Below are 23,777 nucleotides of genomic sequence, written 5' to 3' on the forward strand. Positions count from 1 at the left end.
AAAAAGTACCAGAGTGGGTTGCCATTGCCTTCTCTGGCCAAGAAGAGCAGTGGGGTCTAAAAACGGGAAGAGTAGGTCTGTTGAACCAAGGAATCCTCAGCACCATGTCCTCATCCTCCCCAGAACATACTGAGCCTTGCCTAATTGTCCTTCTCTGTTCACTTTCCCTAGGCAGGAAATTGAAAAATTCTTCACTGGAGATAAGACCTTGACATACTGACCTTCGGAAGCTCCTAGTAAAAAGCCTGCCTCACTCTTTGTTTAGCCTACTCAACAGCTGACATCACCTCTATCCCCAAATTAAATATGAACATAAGATAAAGGATCATCAGCAAAGCTTTACTGTCTGAGCAAAGCTTTCAGACGGTAAACTGTCTGCCTGCAATGCGGGAGACCCAGGTTCAATCCCTGGGTAGGGAAGACCCCGTGGAGAACGCAATGGCACCCTGTTCTAGTACCCTTGACCTGGCAAATTCCATGGACTGAGGAGCCTGGTAGGCTACAGTCCATGGCGTTGCAAAGAGTCAGATATGACTGAGTGACTTCACTTTCACTTTTCACTTTCAGCATAAAAGAAGCAGGGAACGACAACAGTAAACAAGGAAAAAAAAAAAAACCAACTTCCTGGAGAAAACAAAGAGTCCTCCAGGGAACAGAAAAATGTCAACAAAGAAAACCACGGAGTATCCTTACAGACACAAGAAAAGATACTGTAATCACAAATCAAATACAGGATACTGTGATAAAAGAATAGAAAAATAGCATGAGCTTCTAGAAATTAAAGATATTGTAATAAAAAAAATTAAGTCAGTAGAAGAACCCTTTTAAAAATATGCCAGAAAGAATTACAAAACATGGAAGAAAAGGGATATAGCAGGAAAAAGGACAAATAAACTTGTAAGATTGACTCAAAATGTCTTCATTTTGAGGAGACAGCAGAGAAAAATGAAAGAAAATTTCTGAGAAATATAAAAATTTCTCAGAATTGAAGGGCATGCATCTTTGGTTTGAATGGGCTTAGTAAGTGCCAACATACAAAGACATATAATTTTAAAATATTAGGACATTAGAGATAGAGAAGCTTCTAAAGAGAGGGAGAGTATGGGTCCTAAAGTCAAGAACGGCACTGGATTTTTTGGTAGTGTTGATAGCACTAGATTCTGGATATCACTGAAGGAAGCCCTTCAACAGTTTTCAGTCTAGAATTCTAAATCTGGCCAAACTATTCATCAAGGATGAAGGTAGAAGATATCTTTAGAAACAGGAAGACTCTAAGTGTTTATCCTCAAACATCATTTAAAAAGCTACTTGAGGATATTTCAGCAGAAAAAGTGAGGAAAGCAAGAAAGAGGGACCCTGCTTGGCTAAACAGTGGGTTTACATCATCTTCATCAGGCAATCTCTTTCTAATTAAATACTAATTTTAATTATTTAGGGGCAATAGCAGGAAGAAGTGTTCATTCATATGTTCAAATAATTTTAAAGTGTTATATCTTCAAATACTAGGAAAAGAAATGAAGAGATATATTCTAACCTGGATAAACCAAGACATAGACATATAAGCATATTACTAAATACGCTATTTAGCATATTAAAATACTCTTTAGAAGAGACAGCATGAGGGCTGAAAGGGACTGATGTGGACAGTAGAAATGACAGAGTCATGGACATTGGTGTCAGGGATAAAGGACTGCTGCTTTTAGATGCTTGGGTACTATCTTGATAAAAATAAAGTAACTTAAAAAGAAAAAAGTTTTGGGGCCAAATATAAATTACTACCATAACAGAAACAATAACAAAACAGAGAATATAGGTGGAAGAAAAATCATTAATTGTCATACAACCCAAAGATAAATAGTATTCACATTTGGTGGAGGGTTTTCTTTTTTTCCCCTGTCTTTTCTCTATGAGAAGAAAAGGCAATGGCAGAAGGCAATGGCAACCCATTCCAGTACTCTTGCCTTGAAAATCCCATGGACAGAGGAACCTGGTAGGCTGCAGTCCATGGGGTCGCTGTTAGTCAGACACGACTGAGCGACTTCACTTTCACTTTTCTTTTTTTCCCCTGTCTTTTCTCTATGAAAGATTTTTGTTTCATGCTTTTACATAGTTATGTTCATACAGTTAACTATTCTGTTTTTCTTAATTTATTGTCATGGTGAAAACATTTTTTCATGATCATATTAAAATTTAAACATGCTTTGAAATGGCTGCATAGTAGCCCAATTGAGTAGCTATACTATAATTTACTTTTAAAAAATTTGAGTTTAGTTGATTTACGATATTTTATTAGTTGCCAGTGTACAACATAATGATTCAAAGTTTTTGTACGTTATACACCATTTAAAGTTATTACAAAATAATGGCAATATTTTTGTGTTGTACCATATATCTTGCTGCTTATTTATTTTACTTTTGTCATTGTCATTTGTTGTTCTCTCTGCTTGAAGCACCAATGTTCTTGGGAACATTCTCCAAATCTCAACTGGGCAACTTCTCTTACTCCCATTCAACCATGTGATTCTAATGGGGGAGCTGCCAATTACCACCTGGCGCTCTGGTGTGAGCCATGAGAATGTGGCTCATGCCGTTCCAACCAAACTCCTGGGAATTTTCTAACTGGAGTTGAACTGAAGAGCTTGATATGAGGATGTAAGCCTGGAGCAATGAGGTGAGCTTGGACTCCTGGGACAACAAGCCTGAAAACATAAGCACTGGAAAGCAGGTGTGAGAGAAGAGGCAGGAAGGGGAACCAATAACTCATGCAAGAGGAGAGAAAGAGAGAGAGAAGAAAGAAATCAACCTGATGGCATTAGAATCTCTGAACCTAGTAATCGCCAGTGCCACTCTTATTCTAACCCATCTGCAATTGGTTACAGTAACTGATAGATACTTCCTTAATACATGTTATACTTAAAATAGATTGAATTTTCTTGCAATATTTTTATTTTTATTTATTTTTACTTTTAAAAAATTAATTATTTTTTATTTTATTTTACAATACTGTATTGGTTTTGCCATACATTGACATGAATCCACCATGGGTGTACATGAGTTCCCAATCCTGAACCCCCCTCCCACCTCTCTCCCCATATCATCTCTCTGGGTCATTCCAGTGCACCATCCTCCAGCACCCTGTATCCTATGTCAAACCTAGACTGGCAATTCGTTTCTTACATGATAGTATACATGTTTCAATGCCATTCTCCCAAATCATCCCACCGTCTCTGCATTATTTTTAAATGAATGAGGCTTCATCACAGTAACTTACAGGAACAGAGCATAATATTCAAGTTGTTTGGAGCAAATACCTAATAAACACTTATTAAACTGAATTAAATGAACTCCCCCAGAAGCATAGCAGTATAGTACAAAGAGCATGGGCTTTAGAAAACTGCCTGACCTGTGTTTGAATTATGGATCTTTAAAAATTTTGGCAAATTATTTCGTATATCAGAGCTTCGACTTCTCTTTTTTCATCATCATCAGCATTATAATCTCTAACATTTGTTGAATCATTTCCCTATGGCTCACACTATGCTAAATGTTTTGCATGTGTTATCTCTTGGATAACATAATCCTAAGGGACAGATATTATTATCATTGTGCTGTTATGATCTGTGAAATGATAATTCAAAGGGATAATCAGTATAAAATATTAAGCCCAAAGTGTAATGCTTTTTTCCTCCCATTTTTTTTTTCTTTCATGACTTAATCTTGCCTCTTACCATTTTGCCAGTATTCAGAATTATGGCCCCTTCACTTTTGGACAGGTTAATCTGTTTGCTTTTTGTGATTATGACTTGTTGATCTTTGTTCTTTGCCTTTTTACTTGTGAATTACTCAGTGTGAAATATCACACCACAGCACAAAGGTAGAACTCAACAAATGCAAAAGTAACTATGTTCCTGAATGAGAACATTAAACATTGTAGACAGGTCAGGTCTCCTTAATTTATACAACTAATTTAATTCAAATAAAAGCAATAACAAAGATCTCCCTCTCTCCTTTCTTGGAATGGGGCAAGTTGACTCTTGCCCAAAAATCCATATGGAAAAATAAACAAACAAGAATAGCCAGAAAAGTTCTGAAAACAAAGAGCAATGAAGAAATTTTAGTCCCTCTAGATAATAGCATATGTTATACAACTTCAATAATAAAAACAAGATTATAATAATATCTAATGGGAAAACAGAGCATAACATGAAACTTAGAAATAGACCTGATTAATAAAAGAATTTAGTAGAATAAGTGGTGAAGGTTGTATCAACATTTGAAGGTTGACAGCACAATCTGTTGGCCAAGCTGTGAAGACATAAGCTGACAGGAGTGTCAAACAGTACAAACCCCCATTCCATGGATGAAAATCTGCCAATATTTATCAGTATTATGAATGCATTTGTCCTACCTCCAGAAACTGAGCTTATAGAGTTAAATGCACACACACAAAGTGATGGGCATACAGAAGGTATTCATCGTAACAATGTAAGAAGAGCTCCAAATGTCCATTATTAAGGGACTGGATAAATAACAGAACAATGTAAGAAGAACTCCAAATGTCCATCAATAAGGGATTGGATAAATGGTATAACTCTAAGAGGGGTTTCCCTGATGGCTCAGTGGTAAAGAATCTATCTGCAAATGCAGGAGACTTGGGTTTAATTCTTGATCCAAGAAGCACCTCTGAAGACTGAAATGGCAATACACTCCAATATTTTTGCCTGGGAAATCCCATGGACAGAGGAGACTGGCAGGCTACAGTCTAAGGGCCACAAGCAGTCAGACACAACTTAGTGATGAACAACAGCAACAACAATGACCCTAAGAGAAGCTATCTCATCACAAGGAAAAGAAATTTGCAAATATGCATGTTAACTAAACTTACTGTGGTGATCAATTTGCTATATATACAAATATTGAACACTGTATACCTGAAACTAATGTTATATGTCAATTATGTCTCAGTAAAAAATAAATTATGATACAACCACACAGAAGCATCATATTCAGTTTTAAAAGATGGAGAAAATTTATCTAATTACTTATATGAGAAGAAGAAAGTGAGAAATTCAAGTGCAGAATAATGCATATCATACGTTACATTTCATGTAAGAAAGCTGAAATAAGAATACAGATTTGCATATACTTATAGAAAGCTGAGCGCTGAAGAATTGATGCGTTTGAACTGTGGTGTTGGAGAAGACTCTTGAGAGTCCCTTGGACTGCAAGGAGATCCAACCAGTCCATTCTGAAGGAGATCAGCCCTGGGATTCCTTTGGAAGGAATGATGCTAAAGCTGAAACTCTAGTACTTTGGCCACCTCATGAGAAGAGTTGACTCATTGGAAAAGACTCTGATACTGGGAGGGATTGGGGGTAGGAGGAGAAGGGGACGACAGAGCATGAGATGGCTGGATGGCATCACTGACTCGATGGACATGAGTCTGAGTGAACTCCGGGAGTTGGTGATGGACAGGGAGGCCTGGTGTGCTGTGATTCATGAACTAAATTGATACCTGAATATTGAAAGACAAATTACTAAGATTAGCTACCCATGTGGAAAGAGAGAATCTTCTGGAAGAAAAGAGACATGAGAGCAAGGACTTGTCAATGTGTACTTTATCATATGTTTTTGATAGTTTTTGAATCATGAATTTTTATTACTCAAATTGAGGAGGGGGGGAAACAGTAATGGTTAAAAAAAATCGAGCAGTGAGTACTTACTCTGTGTAAGACATTGTGCTAAGTTTGTAAATCCATTGTCATTTAATCTCCATAGGAGTCCAGTGAGGTTGTATTTTAATCTTCATTTTTACACATGAGAAAATGAGTTAGATTGCTTAAGTAATTTGTTTATCCTTTCTATCAATCCACAGTCCTCATTTCTTTCCTGTCTTAGCTCAATACTAACTTCCTGCAAGTCTTCCTGGATTGTTTCCACTCAGCCTCAAGTAGCTGTTGGAATCTGTTCAGCAGCTACATACCTAGTTCATTTTGTCTTTTTATGCAAAAAGAGAAGAGTGAAAAGGCCAGCTTAAAACTCAATATTAAAAAAAACTAAGTTCATGGCATCGGGTCCCCTCACTTCTGAGGCTCTGAGAGACTCAGAAAGACTCACTGGGAGTCATAGGGAAAAATCTTTGACTGCAACATAAGTGCTCTTTTCATTGCATCACAGCTACTTCTAGTTCAGTTTGGTTCAGTCGCTCAGTCATGTCCAACTCTTTGTGACCCCATGAATTGCAGCATGCCAGGCCTCCCTGTCCATCAACAACTCCCGGAGTTCACTCGGACTCATGTCCATCGAGTCAGTGATACCATCCAGCCATCTCATCCTCTTTAGTCCCCTTCTCCTCCTACCCCAATCCCTCCCAGCATCAGAGTCTTTTCCAATGAGTCAACTCTTCTCATGAGGTGATCGAAGTACTGGAGTTTCAGCTTTAGCATCAGTCCTTCCAAAGAACACCCAGGACTGATCTCCTTTAGAATGGACTGGTTGAATCTCCTTGCAGTCCAAGGGACTCTCAAGAGTCTTCTCCAACACCACAGTTCAAAAGCATCAATTCTTCGGCACTCAGCTTTCTTCATAGTCTAACTCTCACATCCATACATGACCACTAGAAAAACCACAGCCTTGACTAGATGGACCTTTGTTGGCAAAGTAATGTCTCTGCTTTTGAATATGCTATCTAAGTTGGTCACAACTTTTCTTCCAAGGAGTAAGCGTCTTTTAATTTCATGGCTGCAGTCACCATCTGCAGTGATTTTGGAGCCCCCCAAAATAAAGTCTGCCACTGTTTCCCCATCTATTTCCCATGAAGTGATGGGACCAGACACCATGATCTTAGTTTGCTGAATGTTGAGCTTTAAGCCAACTTTTTCACTCTCCTCTTTCACTTTCATCAAGAGGCTTTTTAGTTCCTCTTCACTTTCTGCCATAAGGGTGGTGTCATCTGCATATCTGAGGTTAATGATATTTCTCCCGGCAATCTTGATTCCAGCTTGTGCTTCTTCCAGCCCAGTGTTTCTCATGATGTACTCTGCATAGAAATTAAATAAGCAGGGTGACAATATACAGCCTTGATGTACTCCTTTTCCTATTTGGAACCAGTCTGTTGTTCCATGTCCAGTTCTAACTGTTACTTCCTGACCTGCATATAGGTTTCTCAAGAGGCAGGTCAGGTGGTCTGATATTCCTATCCCTTTCAGAATTTTCCACAGTTTATTGTGATCCACACAGTCAAAGGCTTTGGCATAGTCAATAAAGCAGAAATAGATGTTTTTCTGGAACTCTCTTACTTTTTCAATGATCCAGTGGATGTTGACAATTCAATCTTTGGTTCCTCTGCCTTTTCTAAAACCAGCTTGAACATCTGGAACTTCATGGTTCACGTATTGCTTAAGCCTGGATTGGAGAATTTTGAGCATTACTTTACTAGCATGTGAGATGATTTAGCCTTTCAGAAAATATCTGGTCAAACCATACTTATTACAGGAAGATGTCTGAGTCAATTATTCTCAGAATGAGAACACAGAAATAACTCAAGGATAACGAAATGTTACCCTTTCTTCCACATACCAGACAACATTAACTGATTATTCAACTTTTCTTCTGGGTCTTGAAGTTGCTTCACATACTTTACAGTCTTTCTCAATACCAGATTCCACCTCCACAAGTATTAGATCTTAATCCAAAATGGACTCTCAAGAAGAAACATACTTGGGACTTTCCTGACAGTCAGTGATTAAGACACCGAGCTTCCCCTGCGGGGGGCACAAGTTCAATCCCTGGTCAGGGAACTAAGATCCCACATGCCATGCAGCCAAACCAGGAAAAAAAAGTAGAAACATATTTGTTATTTGATGGTAGATGTTCTCGAGTGCCTAACTCCTCAAAACGTCGTCCTCAGATCATCAGCATCAGCTTCTTTTAGAAGCTTGATGGAAACACAGAATCCCATCTACAGAATCAGAATGTGTATTGTAATATTTCCAAATGATTCCTATGAGCACGAAGTGTGAGAAATTCTACTCTAAAACACTGTCAGTGACAAGTCTAGATAGTGATTTTATGACTGCTCATCTCTCCAGCTCAGAGAACTCACTACAGAGTTGCCTCATCAGCCTTCTCTCAGGTCTGTTGGTTCAGAAGGACATCTATTAAATCTCTAGAACATCTTCCAGGACATCTTGATTTGAACGATAAAATGGTTCTACTTGAAAAGATATTTCTGAGGCCAGACACACACAGCTGCACTGAGATAAATGAGGGAAGCCTAAACTCTCTACTGTGACTGTCGATGCGTGTCTCCTTGCTTGGAGAGTTATTCTCTTCTTCATGTTGATAGTTTAGAGGCAAGACATTTCTGCCCTGGACTTCCCAGCACCACAGTAAAATGGAACCCTCCGCTGCTTTCCTGCACATTCCAGGGTTCTAGCTAGCATGGCTCAAATTTCTCCAGGCAGGAAGTACCTTTGCCTGATGCATTACCTCTGTGATCACCAATATGTTTACTGCCTGAGTCTGTATTCCGAAGGTGCTACTGTGTTAGTCAACTTTACAGTTTGCACATTTTGTTGACATTTAAAAAAATTCTTTATATATTTTTTATTTTAATTTTTGAATGTTTAATTTTATCTTTGTGGTTATAATTTATGTTGTAGAAGAAAGATATTTATGATCTCAAAAATGGGATTAAATTATGAAGATTATTCAGCAGTGGGGAACACTAGAAAAGATAATTCAACAGAAGCAATCATTGTCTGCATTTTCCAAAGAAATCTCTTGTGGTTAATTTACCTATTTCTAAATTTGTGTATTATTATTCCATTTTTACTGTAAAAGTATGTAATATTCTGTCTAGTTACAAAAAAGAGCATTTTTATTTTGAAAATCTAGAAAATTTAGGAATATATAGGGGAAGTAAAAAACAACTTTATGTCCAATACTTAACATTTTGTTCTATTTCTCTTCAGTCTTTTCCTATAACAGGAATCCTTTCTTGCTTGTTTCTCTCTGCAACTTGTAGTGGAGAAGTGTATTTCAAGATGCCTTATTTCATTGTGACAAGGACAGTGATTGAGTTTCTTCACAGAGAGCAGCTGGATGAGCCAGCCAAAGGGACATGGGAGGAGGACAAATAAAGATGGAATTAACCAGTCTCTAGACCAACTGGGCCTTGCATCTTTGTTTGACTCTAGGACTTCAGACAGCTGTCTGAGCACCAGCTGCCATGGTCTTTCTGCACCAACACCATGTGCCTACATCTCGACCTCCACGTTTGTGAGGCTGGGTTGGTGGCGGTTCTCCACGACTACCCTCCTAGCCAGAATGATATTACTCCCACAAGGTCAAAGATCTTCTTGTTGTGTTAAGGGTTCTTTCTCTGTCCTAGCACAGACCAGGATACACATGTTCTCCATGCTTTGAATGACATACGGGCCTATGGAAAAGACTTGAAATTCAGGGCCAGGCAGCTCTGTCTTCTAACTCAGTCACTCAGTAGCTTCATGATTGTAAGCAGGGTCACTTAAGTTCTCTGAGTCTTAATTTTCTTAACTATGAGATGGGGTTAGTAAAACCTAACCTGCAGGGTCATTGTAAGGATTAGATATTAATGTAAGTGAGATTCAATGCCTGTGGCTTAACAGACACTCAGCAAATGACAGCTACCACTGTCACTATCTGTCCCCTCGATCATCTCTTTTGTAGTCATATGTTAAGCCAACCTTTTTAACTTGGGCTTCATGCTCCGTTTTTCTACATCCATGTCATTTAAACAAATTTCTTCTGGAATTATAGAAAGTCAGAACTCTACCAGTGCTCTCCTAAGATTTTAAATTCTCTTTCTCAACATATATTTTCTTGCTAGTGGTGAAAAGATACAAGGGAAGAATCAGATCCTTCGGGAGCCTTTAATCTCACTGGGGAGACAAGACTTTGTTACAAGACACAATTATAGGATAATAAAAGAGAGCGAGAGCCCTCAAATGTGCTGAGTTTAATGTTCTATGCCTGTGCTTCCGAATTCCATTCTTGCTTTATTAAACAGCATCACTGTGCTGCTGACTCATGTTCAGTTTCTAGACTTCTAAGGCTATAATATTTCCCTGCTGTATGTGCACATAAAGAGTCAGAATATTCCTATTGTGCTTAACATTTCTGCAGCATATTATATTTTGACAGCTTCCCCTGAGCATTCTCCATGGCACCTGTCCACATCAAAGTTCAGCATTTGCATCTGATAATTCTCTAGGCTGTCAACCTTGTAATACAACGCACCAGCTTCCTAGTACAGATAGCTTGGACTAAAGGACTTCAAACAACTGTCCTTGTCTGCAGTCTCTAATATTTCCACATTTTCTCTCTGGGCTTGGAATTCAAACTCCTAGAATACTGGGAGTGGAAGGGAGAGATGGATAGATCCTAATTGCCATGCCCCTAACCAGATAGATAACCCTAGGCATACCTCTTCTTATCTCAAAGCTTTGGTTTTCTTATGAGGAAGGAGGCTACATAAGAATCTCTGTGACAGACATGCTGCGATTCCTCAGAGGGGCACTAGTTTTGACGTGAGTGATTTCTCCAACAATCAGCTCTGTCAACAAGGAGTGAGCATGTTTTCTGAGATGGGGCTCAGTGCAGGTTTTCCTCACAGTTTCTTTCCCACTGAAGGATAGGTCTGTCAGTGGGATTGTAGCTTTTCTCTGAAAATGATGGCAGGACAGTTCTCAGTCTTTCTCACCTCATAGCAAGTCAATAACACAGATCCATTAGACTAGTGAGATCAGCCATAAAGCAAAGAAAGAAAATGTTTGTAGGAGCAAAGGTTGTTTTCTTGTGTTGTATAGAAATGGAAAGAGACAGTTGGCCAGGTGCTAGCTATATAAAGTGAAAGCTCCCTGAGGCCATGTCCTGTGGAGGATGTTTCAAAGGCAGCATGGGTGGTAGCATCCACCCTAAAGATTTTTACATCTAGCGTAAGTGATGGGAAAGAAGAAAAGGTAAGCAAGTACATGGAAAAGTGACATAGGAACAATGCATAGCTACATTCACCGGGGCGGGGGGGGGGGGGGGACTATGAGCATCAAAGAGAATGTCAGAAATGGAGGTCATCTCAAAATTCACTTTGCCAAAAACTGAAGTGAGGCTTAGAGGCCAAATGGCAGAAGCAAGATCATGGAGCTGGTTAGTAGAAGACTTGAGATGGTAACTCAGGTCTTCTGTTGATTCATTCAAGGTCATCTCCACATCATATTCTGCTTCTGCTGGGACTAGTAGATTTGTGTCAGTTAGTTAAAGTTACCTGAGATGGCTATATTTGAAAATTATTCTCCAATGTGAGAGGTGCGATTCTTCTGGGAGGTACCTATTTTGGACCTTATAAATAGTTTTATGGCAACAGCAAGATATATAGAAAGTTTTGGCAACTACCACTGTATCTTGAGCTTAATAGGCTTTCAGTAATAATGACTGCATTTTTTTTCTTTTTAGATTTGGTGCACATACACAAGAAAATAAAGCTCTTATCATCCTTCTCAATATTTCTTGATTGAGGTGGGAGTGACTGAGTCATATTCATAAGTAGGTTTGACTAATTATAGACTATACCAGCTGGTGAGTGTATTGATAGAGCCAGATAAAAAGCCTCACATGTAAACATCCAGTGTGGTTGGAAGGGCCAGATGTTAATGTAAGTAAGAATGGCTGCTTCAGTCAACTTTGGATGTCTCAGCTAATTCCTAACTGTGTAACAGAATTTAAAAGCTGGGGAAATATTCATATAAAAGGTACTTGAACCTTGGAATGAATGTGCCATTTTACCTGGGTGCTTGCTTTCATCATTGATTTATTAATAGTGCTAAAATAAAACACCTTAGTTCTTCATTAAGCTGCTATGATCAGACACCCACTTCTGATGGAAAAAGTCTATAGCTAGTAAGGAGACTTGGATGCATACCTAATAAAAAATGATTTTTTTTTTTTTTTGGTAAAGAAATGGTTTGGACTTTTCAACTTTATGTTATATACATAATAATTCACATCTTCATTTAATGATTCATTAATATATTTGAGCTCTTGTTAATTATGTATTATATGCTAATTTCCCAATGTTTTTACATCATCTTATAGTCAATATACCTTTCTGACCTGAGTACTTGTGATTTGTTTCTTTTCACAAAAGCAGTAGAGAAGCATGGATTTGGGAGTTCAAGGAGGTGAAACACTGCCTAGTTTTGGCTACCTTCTGGGCATAGAATGAACTATTTAGGGGTTTCATGCTAAGCTAAGAGAGACTAAGTGATTTTTTTCTAAGGGCACACAACTGTTAAATGGCAAATCCTGAAAGCAGTTTGACTGGTGTGTTGCCCTCTCCTCCATGTCAGTAACTCTCCAGTATTAGTGAACATCAGAATCCCTGGAGGGTTTATTCAAACACAGACTGCTGGTCCTGTCCCAGACTGTTTTATACAGAGGTCTGGTGAAGGCAGGCCAAGAATTTGCATTTCAGTAATTTTTCAAGATTCAAGAAACACTGTTGCAGCAGAAATCACACACTGACAACTAGTTGCTGTTTAAAGTGTGGTCTCAACAGGCATCACCCAGGAGCTCCCCGGAAATACAAAATCTCACAGAATCTCAGGTCTCATTGTGGACTTGCAGAATTAGAATCTTCATTTTAACAAGACCTCCAGATCTCACACTAAAATTTGAGGAGCTGTAGATTTTTAGGGTCCTAAACTAGATATTAAAGGGAGATAACAAGATAAGATTAGTAACAACTTTTTAATCAGGCACTTTCTGTACATTAAGTATATTATCTGAGCACTTCAGGTACATTATCTCCTTCTAATTCTTGTGATAACCCTGTGAGGATACCCATATTATTCTCATTTTCAAGTTGCGGGAATATCAGGGTGCAGAGATCTTAGTATCCTGCCTCAGGCCACTCACCCAGTAAAAGATAGATTCAGGTTTTGAAGCTGAACAGTTTACTCCCAAGGACCACACTCAGTCACTATACTACATGTTTGTAATTCCAGTTGCCAGTCATATATGTGAGGAGATAAGGAGCAAGGCATGTAAATAAGTTTAAAGCAAGAGAGAAGTTCCAATTTGAACAGATTTCCTGGGTCAAGGTAGGATAGTTATGTGCCTCTTTTAAAAGTCAGGAGACTTAAGTTTGACTGGGCCTCTGAGGAACTTCCTGATGATACACACTGCGGTGCATCCTGCTTCTTAGTATCTTCACTTATAAAATTGAAATAATAGTAATGATTGATAAAGAGAAAAGGCTGCCCCCTGGCAGCTCGACTGTGGAGAGAGGGTACTACTAATTGAAAAAGAAGCCACAATTTTACATAATGGACTGCAGTATATTTGGCAAAATAGATAAGCTATGCCAAATCAAAACCATGATATTCATCAGAAACTAGCTAAGCTCCCACTCTTTCAACACCTCTCTATTCCAGTCCTTGAGTCCAAGAGAAGGCCACAGACAAAATGATTTAACAGTAACTCTGAATGGACCCATGTGTTCTAAAAGGCCATGGACTCTTCCAGTAAATTTCTAGTTGATTCCTACCAAGCCCATTTCATGGCTAACTCAAGCTCCCACAACCATAAAAGGATCTCTTTCCTGTCTTATGAGACACCCCACAGATCCCCATGGTATATAATATCCTTGCTGTAGCAGATAAACACCCAGCTTTATTCACTACAAGTGTTTTCCCTGTAGTCTTTGTCTGATGGGCTCTGACACAATAATTTTCCGATCTACCTAGTGCAGTTCTTATGAATATTGAACGAAATAAAGCATGGAGAGCTCCACACACATATGAGCTTCTAAATTTGCTATTATAATGGTTTATGTGCTCCTCTATCCTCTCCCCCAAAACAGTGATGTTGATACTAAAAGAAGAGGTCTGGTCTTATTTTCTTTTTGTTCACAATGTCTAGAATGGTTCTTAATACTCAGTAATTATTGACTGAATGAAAAAAGAAAAAAAAAAGGCAAATAAAAAAAAAATCTTGCTCCAATTCTGCTTTCCCCAGGTCCAGCCCAGTGAGTCATGGAAACTTTCTCCAATAGGATAAAGGAGTTCCTAAATGTTTAAAAGCAATGGTTACCACCTGGGCACATTGTCACTAGCACTTTGCAACAGAGACAGAGAATCTTGCTTGCCTCTTAAAATTTTCCCTTCTTGCAAGCTTCTTGGAATTGCTAGTGGGAATACTATTCCCCTTGCCTACAATATTGATCCTGGAACAGTAACTGTGCAGCTAGACAGCAGCACACTTTACAGACTGTGGAGCTGGTATGTATCAACATATTAGCTGAATGCTCCTTGCAATCACACCCCATGTTTAGCAGAATGATATACTTAGCTGTTTTTGTAATAGATTGCACCAAGCAGAAGGCATAGTGCATAAAATCATGGTGGCTCCATCAAACACTATAAAATCCTTTTGACACAGTGGGTTTCCGCTGTGGCTAGAGTCTCTGGGGATACCTCTGATCAATCAGAACCTGCCAGAGAGTTTTTGTACCCAGAAAGCTCAGAGACTGTCCAGTATGATATATCTTCCTTTTTCACCTCAAACTGGCAGCGGGCTGCTGGTCTCATCTTCCTCTGTCTCCCTAAGACCCCTTCCAGTTGTCATGACTCCTGAGAGATGCATCCAGAGGAGTAGGCAGGCATTTGTCCTGGTCTGGGAGTCAAGTCAGGAGGCATCAGTATGGGACAAGCAAAGCAACTATCTCAGGGAGCACAGATTCCACAAGTCGGACTTTAGACCAGTGCTCTCTGCGACCATATTCTCTGCTAAGGCTATCCTGCAGGGCATTTCCCAAGGGAGATACCACCAGCAATGGGTTCACTTCCCAATGCCCTCTTCCTGGAACAGGAGTGAAGACAAGGTAAGCGGTGCATTGGTTTCCCCTCTCACTTCCCACCATCAGAGAGACCCTGTACCTGAAATAAAACCAAAATGCATCCTTCTGTGGGTCCAAGAACTCCTGTCCCCAGTCAACGAGGACGAAGATTGTCCCAGCCAGACCCTCCTGTGTCCTGGACTCTAGCCAGGAATTTAACAATGTCTATGTAATTCCCAGTTTCTTCTCCTTACCCAGAACCTTCTCTCAATCTGGAAAGGTAAGAAGGTAGGGTTTCTTTTTAAGCAGTTTTCTTCACCCTTCAACATGGATGTCTGATTCATCTAGAATTTGGCCAGTTAATTATACACCTCCCCACTTCCACTTATTATTCTGTTTATTTTTCCCTTATGTGTGCACAGTCCAGTCTTCTTCATTAGAAAATAAGCATCGCCTCTTCCCCTTTCTCTACCCTATAGTTTAACAGCATTTGATTTGTAAAAAGCACAGGTTAAAATATACATATTTAAAGGAATAGGCATGTGGCCAAAGACTGTAGGATTGCAGCAGTTCCAATAGATTTAAGATTCCTTTTCCTGAAGGTAACTTTAATACAGCATGGGCGGACTCCTGTTTCTTGGAGTTAAAGGTCAAAGAGGAAGGGCATCATACCTGCCTGACTCATGCACCCTAAATACTTTCCACCCAAGGAGAGGCAAGGCATGGACCTCCTCTACAGAGTGGCTGTCCCTCCTCTGTCAATTTTCAGAACAGGACCAAGGCCACATCCAGCACCACCCTTCATGCTGACCTTCTCAGCACTATCTTGCAAACAGACATGGTGACAGACCATGTTTTCCAGCCTTCTAGAGTTGGCCTGAGAAAGAACATGTTGTTTAGGGAGACTATAGCTCTGTTACATGCTGAGGCCACAGAGGCACTTAAGTCCAATAGATTAAAGATGGGTTAGCACTCAGTGTAACAACCAACAGTCTCTAGGTCTATCCACGTTGCTGCAAATGACATCGTTTCATTGTGTTTTATGGCTGAGTAAGAGTCCCTTGTATATATACGCCACATTTTCTTTATCCATTCCGCTGCAGATGGACATTTAGGTAGCCTCCATGTTCTGGCTATTGTAAATAGTGCTACAATGAACACTGGGGTACATGAATCTTTTCAAATTATGGTAAGTCAGATGGAGAAAAAAATATCATATGATATCACTTATATGTGGAATTTGAAATAAGTGTAAAAATGAGCTTATCTACTAAACAGAAATAGCTACAGATATAGAAAACCAACATTGTTACTGGGGGATGGATAAATTAGGAGACTGGGATCGACATATACATACTATTATATATAAAATAGATAACTAATAAGGACCTCCTGCAGCACAAGGAGCTCTACTCAATACTCTGTAATGGCCTATAAGGGAAAAGAATAAAAAAAAGAGTGGGTATATGAATATGTATAACTGATTCCCTTTGCTGAACATCTGAAACTAACACAAAATTGTAAATCAACTCTACTCCAATAAAACTTTTTTAAAAAGATGAATAATCAGTCTTACTTGGCATTTCAATGGGTTTCCTCTCACACCTTGAGAAGAATAATAAACTTTTTTCTCAAGTGGAGATAGACTCCTGTGCTGCTAGGAGAGATCAAGGGAAGGAGAGCAGTTCTGAGCCCAGTGCTGCTGATCTACAAGCACATTCAAAAAGGGACACCCTCTCGCTGTCCCTTCCCAAGAGAGCAGCCTCAGAGCTCCTGCAAAACCTTTGGTAGCTGCCCACCATTATGATGGTCCTTGATTGGTGAACTCCTCAGTAGCTTCACAGATTCAATTTAGAGATTCTTGTGCCCCAGGAAGGGCTGTGCTTCTCCAGAGGATTCATTTCTGCTACCCTCAGTGGTGGCTTTTTGTTAGGATTTATAAGTTATTTATCCCTTGAGGACTTATGGCTCACGTGCCTTTTGTCTGTTATTTCCTGCAGTTCCTGGGATGGGTTAGGGACATGGGGGACTCTTGGCCTAACCTTAGCATCTGAATATCCCAAGTAATAAAAGCATGGAGAAATGACTGATTCAGATACATGCACTAAAACTGTGATGCCCTTTCAAACTGATGACATTTTTTTCCCCTAATCTACAGAGTGTGGTCCACTGGAGAAGGAAATAGCAAGCCACTTCAGTATTCTTGCCTTGAGAACCCCATGAACAGTATGAAAAGGCAAAATGATAGGATACCAAAAGAGGAACTCCCCAGGTCATTAGGTGCCCAATATGCTACTGGAGATCAGTGGAGAAATAACTCCAGAAAGAATGAAGGGATGGAGCCAAAGCAAAAATAATACCCAGTTGTTGATGTGACTGGTGACAGAAGCAAGATCCAATGCTGTAAAAAGCAATATTGCATAGGAACCTGGAATGTCAGGTCCATGAATCAAGGCAAATTGGAAGTGGTCAAACAAGAGATGGCAAGGGTGAATGTCAACATTCTAGGAATCAGCGAACTAAAATGGACTGGAATGGGTGAATTTAACTCAGATGACCATTATATCTACTACTGCGTGCAGGAATCCCTCAGAAGCAATGGAGTAGCCATCATGGTCAACAAAAGAGTCTGAAATGCAGTACTTGGATGCAATCTCAAAAATGACAGAATGATGTCTGTTCATCTCCAAGGCAAACCATTCAATATCACAGTTATCCAAGTCTATGCCCCAACCAGTAACGCTGAAGAAGCTGAAGTTGAACGGTTTTATGAAGACCTTCAAGGCCTTTTAGAACTAACACCCAAAAAAGATGTGCTTTTCATTATAGGGGAGTGGATGCAAAAGTAGGAAGTGAAGAAACACCTGGAGTAACAGGCAAATTTGGCCTTGGAATGCGGAATGAATCAGAGCAAAGTCTAATAGAGTTTTGCAAAGAAAATGAACTGGTTATAGCAAACACCCTCTTCCAACAACACAAGAGAAGACTCTACACATGGACATCACCAGATGGTCAACACCGAAATCAGATTGATTATATCCTATGCAGCCAAAGCTGGAGAAGCTGTATACAGTCAACAAAAACAAGACCAGGAGCTGACTGTGGCTCAGATCATGAACACCTTATTGCCAAATTCAGACTCAAATTGAAGAAAGCAGGGAAAACTGCTAGACCACTCAGGTATGACCTAAATCAAATCCCTTATGATTATACAGTGGAAGTGAGAAACAGATTTAAGGGCCTAGATCTGATAGATAGAGTGCCTGATGAACTATGGAATGTGGTTCGTGACATTGTACAGGAGACAGGGATCAAGATCATCCCCATGGAAAAGAAATGCAAAAAAGCAAAATGGCTGTCTGGGGAGGCCTTACAAATAGCTGTGAAAAGAAGGGAGGTGAAAAGCAAAGGAGAAAAGGAAAGATATAAGCATCTGAATGCAGAGTTCCAAAGAATAGCAAGAAAAGGTAAGAAAGCCTTCTTCAGCGATCAATGCAAAGAAGTAGAGGAAAACAACAGAATGGGAAAGACTAGAGATCTCTTCAAGAAAATTAGGGATACCAAGGGAACATTTCATGCAAAGATGGGTTCAATAAAGGACATAAATGGTATGGACCTAACAGAAGCAGAAGATATTAAAAAGAGGTGGCAAGAAAACATGGAAGAACTGCACAAAAGAGATCTTCACGATCCAGATAATCATGATGATGTGATCACTGATCTAGAGCCAGACATCTTGGAAAGTGAAGTCAAGTGGGCCTCAGAAAGCATCACTATGAACAAAGTTAGTGGAGGTGATGGAATTCCAGTTGAGCTGTTTCAAATCCTGAAAGATGATGCTGTGAAAGTGCTGCCCTCAATATGCCAGCAAATTGGGAAAACTCAGCAGTGGCCACAGGACTGGAAAAGGTCAGTTTTCATTCCAATCCCAAAGAAAGGGAATGCAAAAGAATGCTCAAACTACCACACAATTGCACTCATCTCACATGCTAGTAAAGTAATGCTCAAAATTCTCCAAGCCAGGCTTCAGCAATACATGAACTGTGAACTCCCTGATGTTCAAGCTGGTTTTAGAAAAGGCAGAGGAACCAGAGATTAAATTGCCAACATTCTCTGGATCATGGAAAAAGCAAGAGAGTTCCAGAAAAACATCTATGTCTGCTTTATTGACTATGCCAAAGCCTTTGAGTGTGTGGATCACAATAAACTGTGGAAAATTGTGAAAGGGATGGGAATACCAGACCACCTGACCTGCCTCTTGAGAAATCTGTATGCAAGTCAGGAAGCAACAGTTAGAACTGGACATGGAACAACAGAGTGGTTCCATATAGGAAAAGGAGTACGTCAAGGCTGTATATTGTCACCCTGCTTATTTAACTTCTACGCAGAGTACATCATGAGAAATGCTGGACTGGAAGAAACACAAGCTGGAATCAAGATTGCCGGGAGAAATATCAATAACCTCAGATATGCAGATGACACCACCCTTATGGCAGAAAGTGAAGAGGAGCTAAAAAGCCTCTTGATGAAAGTGAAAGTGGAAAGTGAAAAAGTTGGCTTAGAGCTCAACATTCAGAAAACGAAGATCATGGCACCCGGTCCCATCACTTCATGGCAAATAGATGGGGAAACAGTGGAAACAGTGGCAGACAATTTTTGGGGGGCTCCAAAATCACTGCAGATGGTGATTGCAGCCATGAAATTAAAAGATGCTTACTCCTTGGAAGAAAAGTTATGACCAACCTAGATAGTATATTCAAAAGCACAGACATCACTTTGCCAACTAAGGTCCATCTAGTCAAGGCTATGGTTTTTCCTGTGGTCATGTATGGATGTGAGAGTTGGACTGTGAAGAAGGCTGAGCACCGAAGAATTGATGGTTTTGAACTGCGGTGTTGGAGTAGACTCTTGAGAGTCCCTTGGACTGCAAGGAGATCCAACCAGTCCATTCTGAAGGAGATCAACCCTGGGATTTCTTTGGAAGGAATGATGCTAAAGCTGAAGCTCCAGTACTTTGGCCAGCTCATGTGAAGAGTTGACTCATTGGAAAAGACTCGAATGCTGGGAGTGATTGGGGGCAGGAGGAGAAGGGGATGACTGAGAATGAGATGGCTGGATGGCATCACAGACTCGATGGATGGAAATCTGAGTGAACTCCGGGCGATGGTGATGAACAGGGAGGCCTGGCGCTGCTGTGGTTCATGGGATCGCAAAGAGTCAGACACGACTGAGCGAATGAACTGAACTGAACTGAATCTTTACTGAGGTATAGTTGATTTACAATGTTGAGTTAGTTTCAGGTGTACTGTAAAGTGATTTTTCCAATTCTTTTCATTTACAGGTTATTACAAGATACTGAGTATAATTCCTTGTGCTATACCATAGATTCCTGTGTGTGTGTGTGCATTCTCAGTCACTCAGTCATATGACCCCATTGACTGCAGCCTGCCAGACTCCTGCCCATGGGATTTTTCAGGCAAGAATATTGGAGGGGATTGCCATTTCCTTGTCCAAGGTCTCTTAAGGGATCTTCTGGATCCAGGGATCGAACCCTCGTCTCTTATGTCTCTTGAATTGACAGACGGATTCTTTATCACTAGTGCCACCCAGGAAGCCCCAGAGTAGGACCTTATTGGCTATCTATTTTATATATAGTAGTATATATATGCTAATCCCAATCTCCTAATCCAATAGATCAATTTTAAGTATTTGTTCACCATGTGTTTAGTGGAAAGATACTGCTTGGATATTGGGGCCAGACCACCTGAGTTCTTATTTCACTTTTATCATTTACTAGTTGTGCAATCTTAGACATATTAACCTCCTACTATAAAATAAAGATAATAAGTACCTCAAATTGTTCCTGTGAGAATTAAAGGAGTTAATATAAAATGCTTCAAACCATAGTTCATGGCAAGTTTTCATTATCAGCTACTGTTTTTATTAAAATAAAGATAGTATAAATTTTCTTTGTGTTCAAAGTATGATTTTTAAAAAAATTTTCTGAATATAACAAAGCCTTTGAACTATTTTTGTATTATAGCTTTTTGTTGCTTATGACTAAATTCATTAACAAATAGTATATACTAAGAACAGTGTTAAATTACTGGATTTATGGAGAAAGTCTTATTCTAGAAATGTTTAAAATATGTTTTTCCCTCCTTGCCTTCATGAATGCAAAAAATTTCTTCCTTTCCTCCTTGACTTTTCAGTTTTCTTTTGTAATATTCTTCATCAAGAAACTTCTGGGTGGTATGTTAAATTGTTTTGGTTGAGTTAGTAAATCAGTCTTTCCTAGTCAGCAGCACTTAGCAGTTGTTGTTCAGTTGCTGTCATGTCCGACTCTTTGCGACCCCATGAACTGCAGCACGCCAGGCTCCTCTGTTCTACACTATCTCCCAGAGTTTGCTCAAACTCATGTCCATTGAGTTGATGCTAACCATCTCATCTTCTGCCACCTCCTTCTCCTTTCAATGCTCAATCTTTCTCAGCATCAGGGTCTTTTCCAAAGAATCAGCTCTTCATATCAGGTGGCAAGAGTATTGGAACTTCAGCGTCAGTCCTTCCGATGAATATTCAGGATTGACTTCCTTTAGGATTGACTGATTTTTTCTCCTTGCTGTCCAAAGGACTCTCAAGAATCTTCTCCACACCACAATTTGAAAGCATCAATTCTTTGGCACTCAGTCTTCTTTATGGTCCATCTCTCACATCTGTACATGACTACTGGAAAAGCCATAGCTTTGACTATATGAATCTTGCCAGCAGGGTAATGTCTCTGATTTTTAATATGCTGACTGGATTTGTCATTGCTTTCCTTCCAAGGAGCAAGCATTTTTAATTTCATGGTTACAGTTACCAGCTGCAGTGATTTTGGAGCCCAATAAAAAAACTGTCACTGCTTCCACTTTTTCCACTTCTATTAATATTTGCTAGGAAGTCATGGCATTATCATGATTTTTGAATGTTGAGTTTCAAGTCCACTTTTTTACTCTCCTCTTTCACCTTCATCAAGAGACTCTAGTTCCTCTTCACTTAGGGGAATTAAATTTCTCTTCACTTTAGTTCCTCTTCACTTCTGCCATTAGACTGGTATCTCTGCATATTTCTTCTAGAAATTTTGATTCCAGCTTGTGATTCATCCAGCCCAGTAATTTCACATGATGTACTCTGCATGTAAGTTAAATAAACTTTTTAGTTCCTCTTTGATTTCTCCCCTTTGGGTGGTGTCATCTGCATATTTGTTATTGATATTTCTCCTAGAAATTTTGATTCCAGCTTGTGATTCATCCAGCCTGGCATTTCACATGATGTACACTGCATATAAGTTAAATAACCAGGGTGACATTATGTAGCCTTGTCATACTCCTTTCCCAATTTTGAATCAGTCCATTGTTCCGTGTCCAGTTCTAACTGTTGCATCTTGACCTACATGCAGGTTTCTCAGGAGACAACAAAAGTGGTCTGATATTCCTATCTCTTTAAGAATTTCCCACAGTTTGTTGTGATCCACACAGTCAAAGGCTTTAACATAGTCAATGAAGCAGAAATAGATGTTTTTCTGAAACCCCTTGCTTTCTCCATAATCCAACAAATGTTGGCAATTTGATCTCTGTTTCATCTGCCTCTTCAAAACCCAGCTTCTACAACTGGAAGTTCTCAGTGCGTGTACTGCTGAAACCTCACTTGAAGGATTTTGAATAACCTTGCTAGCATGTGAAATGAGCACAATAGTATGGTAGTTTGAACATTCCTTGGCATTGCCCTTCTTTGGGATTGGAATGAAAACTGACTCTGCTTCATGGATCACAGCCTTGTTGTGTAGGGACTTCAGTAACTCAGAGAAGCTATGAGTCATGCTATGCAGGGCCACTGAAGAGGGATGGGTCATAGTGAAGAGTTCTGATACAACATGGCCCACTGGAAGGGTGTGGACAGTGCAGCACTTCAGCATCCAAACATGAGTTCTCAAAGCTCTAACACAGTGCAGGACCGGTCTACATTATGCCAGAGGCTGACCTGGAGGTGGTTGGCTTGCCTTGTGGAAGCATCAGATATCAATTTTCACAGTTATATTAGAGACTTCTAAGGGCACAGAAGTTAATGCCAAGAAGAATGTTTATTCTTTCCACTGAAGGGTGCTGTCTCCTTTGGTGAGAGGGACCTAGACAGATACCATCTATTCTGGGAGGGGGGATGGGGTTTAGATTTTTCAACTTTTTCCTTCTGGTGTTTCAGGGCTTGTTGTGGATGGTATTCCAAGATGCTGACTGGCTTCTGCTACTCTCTGCCCTGAAGTCGTTTGTGCTCTGTGTTGAGAAGTTTGAGGGATGAAAGGAGATTGTTTGGAAAAGCTTACATCTACATGTGGATGCTGTCATTGCTGCTAGAAGTTCAAACTCAAGGTGATATTATCACTACCAATTACCATTAGGTTCCTTTTTGCACAGAAGATAAAGGATAAAAGCTATACATTTTATAAATTGGTTACTAATGTTCAAAGTGTTAGACTATGAGACCACACACATTCTTAATATATGGTGCATAATTTAAATTTTCTTTGATTCAGACAGTACTCTATCATCTCACAGTCAATCAGCTAACATGACACTATAAGAAATTTTTTTCTTTTTTATCTAATTTTTTAAATTAGAGGATAATTATTTTACAATATTGTGATGGTTTTTGCCATACATCAACATGAATCAGCATTAGGTATACATATGTCCCCTCCCTCTTGAACCCACCCCCCACCCCATCCCACCCCTCTAGGTTGTCACAGAGTACTGGCTTTGGGTTCCCTGCATCAAGAAATTTTGATTTTTATACAGTTATTGGATTTTAGATAAACTCTAATGTACCATAAATTTAGTAGTATTATTAACATATATTTATTACTGAT

The sequence above is a fragment of the Ovis canadensis genome, chromosome 1 (assembly GCF_042477335.2).
Source record: "Ovis canadensis isolate MfBH-ARS-UI-01 breed Bighorn chromosome 1, ARS-UI_OviCan_v2, whole genome shotgun sequence".
NCBI classification, from domain to species: domain Eukaryota; kingdom Metazoa; phylum Chordata; class Mammalia; order Artiodactyla; family Bovidae; genus Ovis; species Ovis canadensis.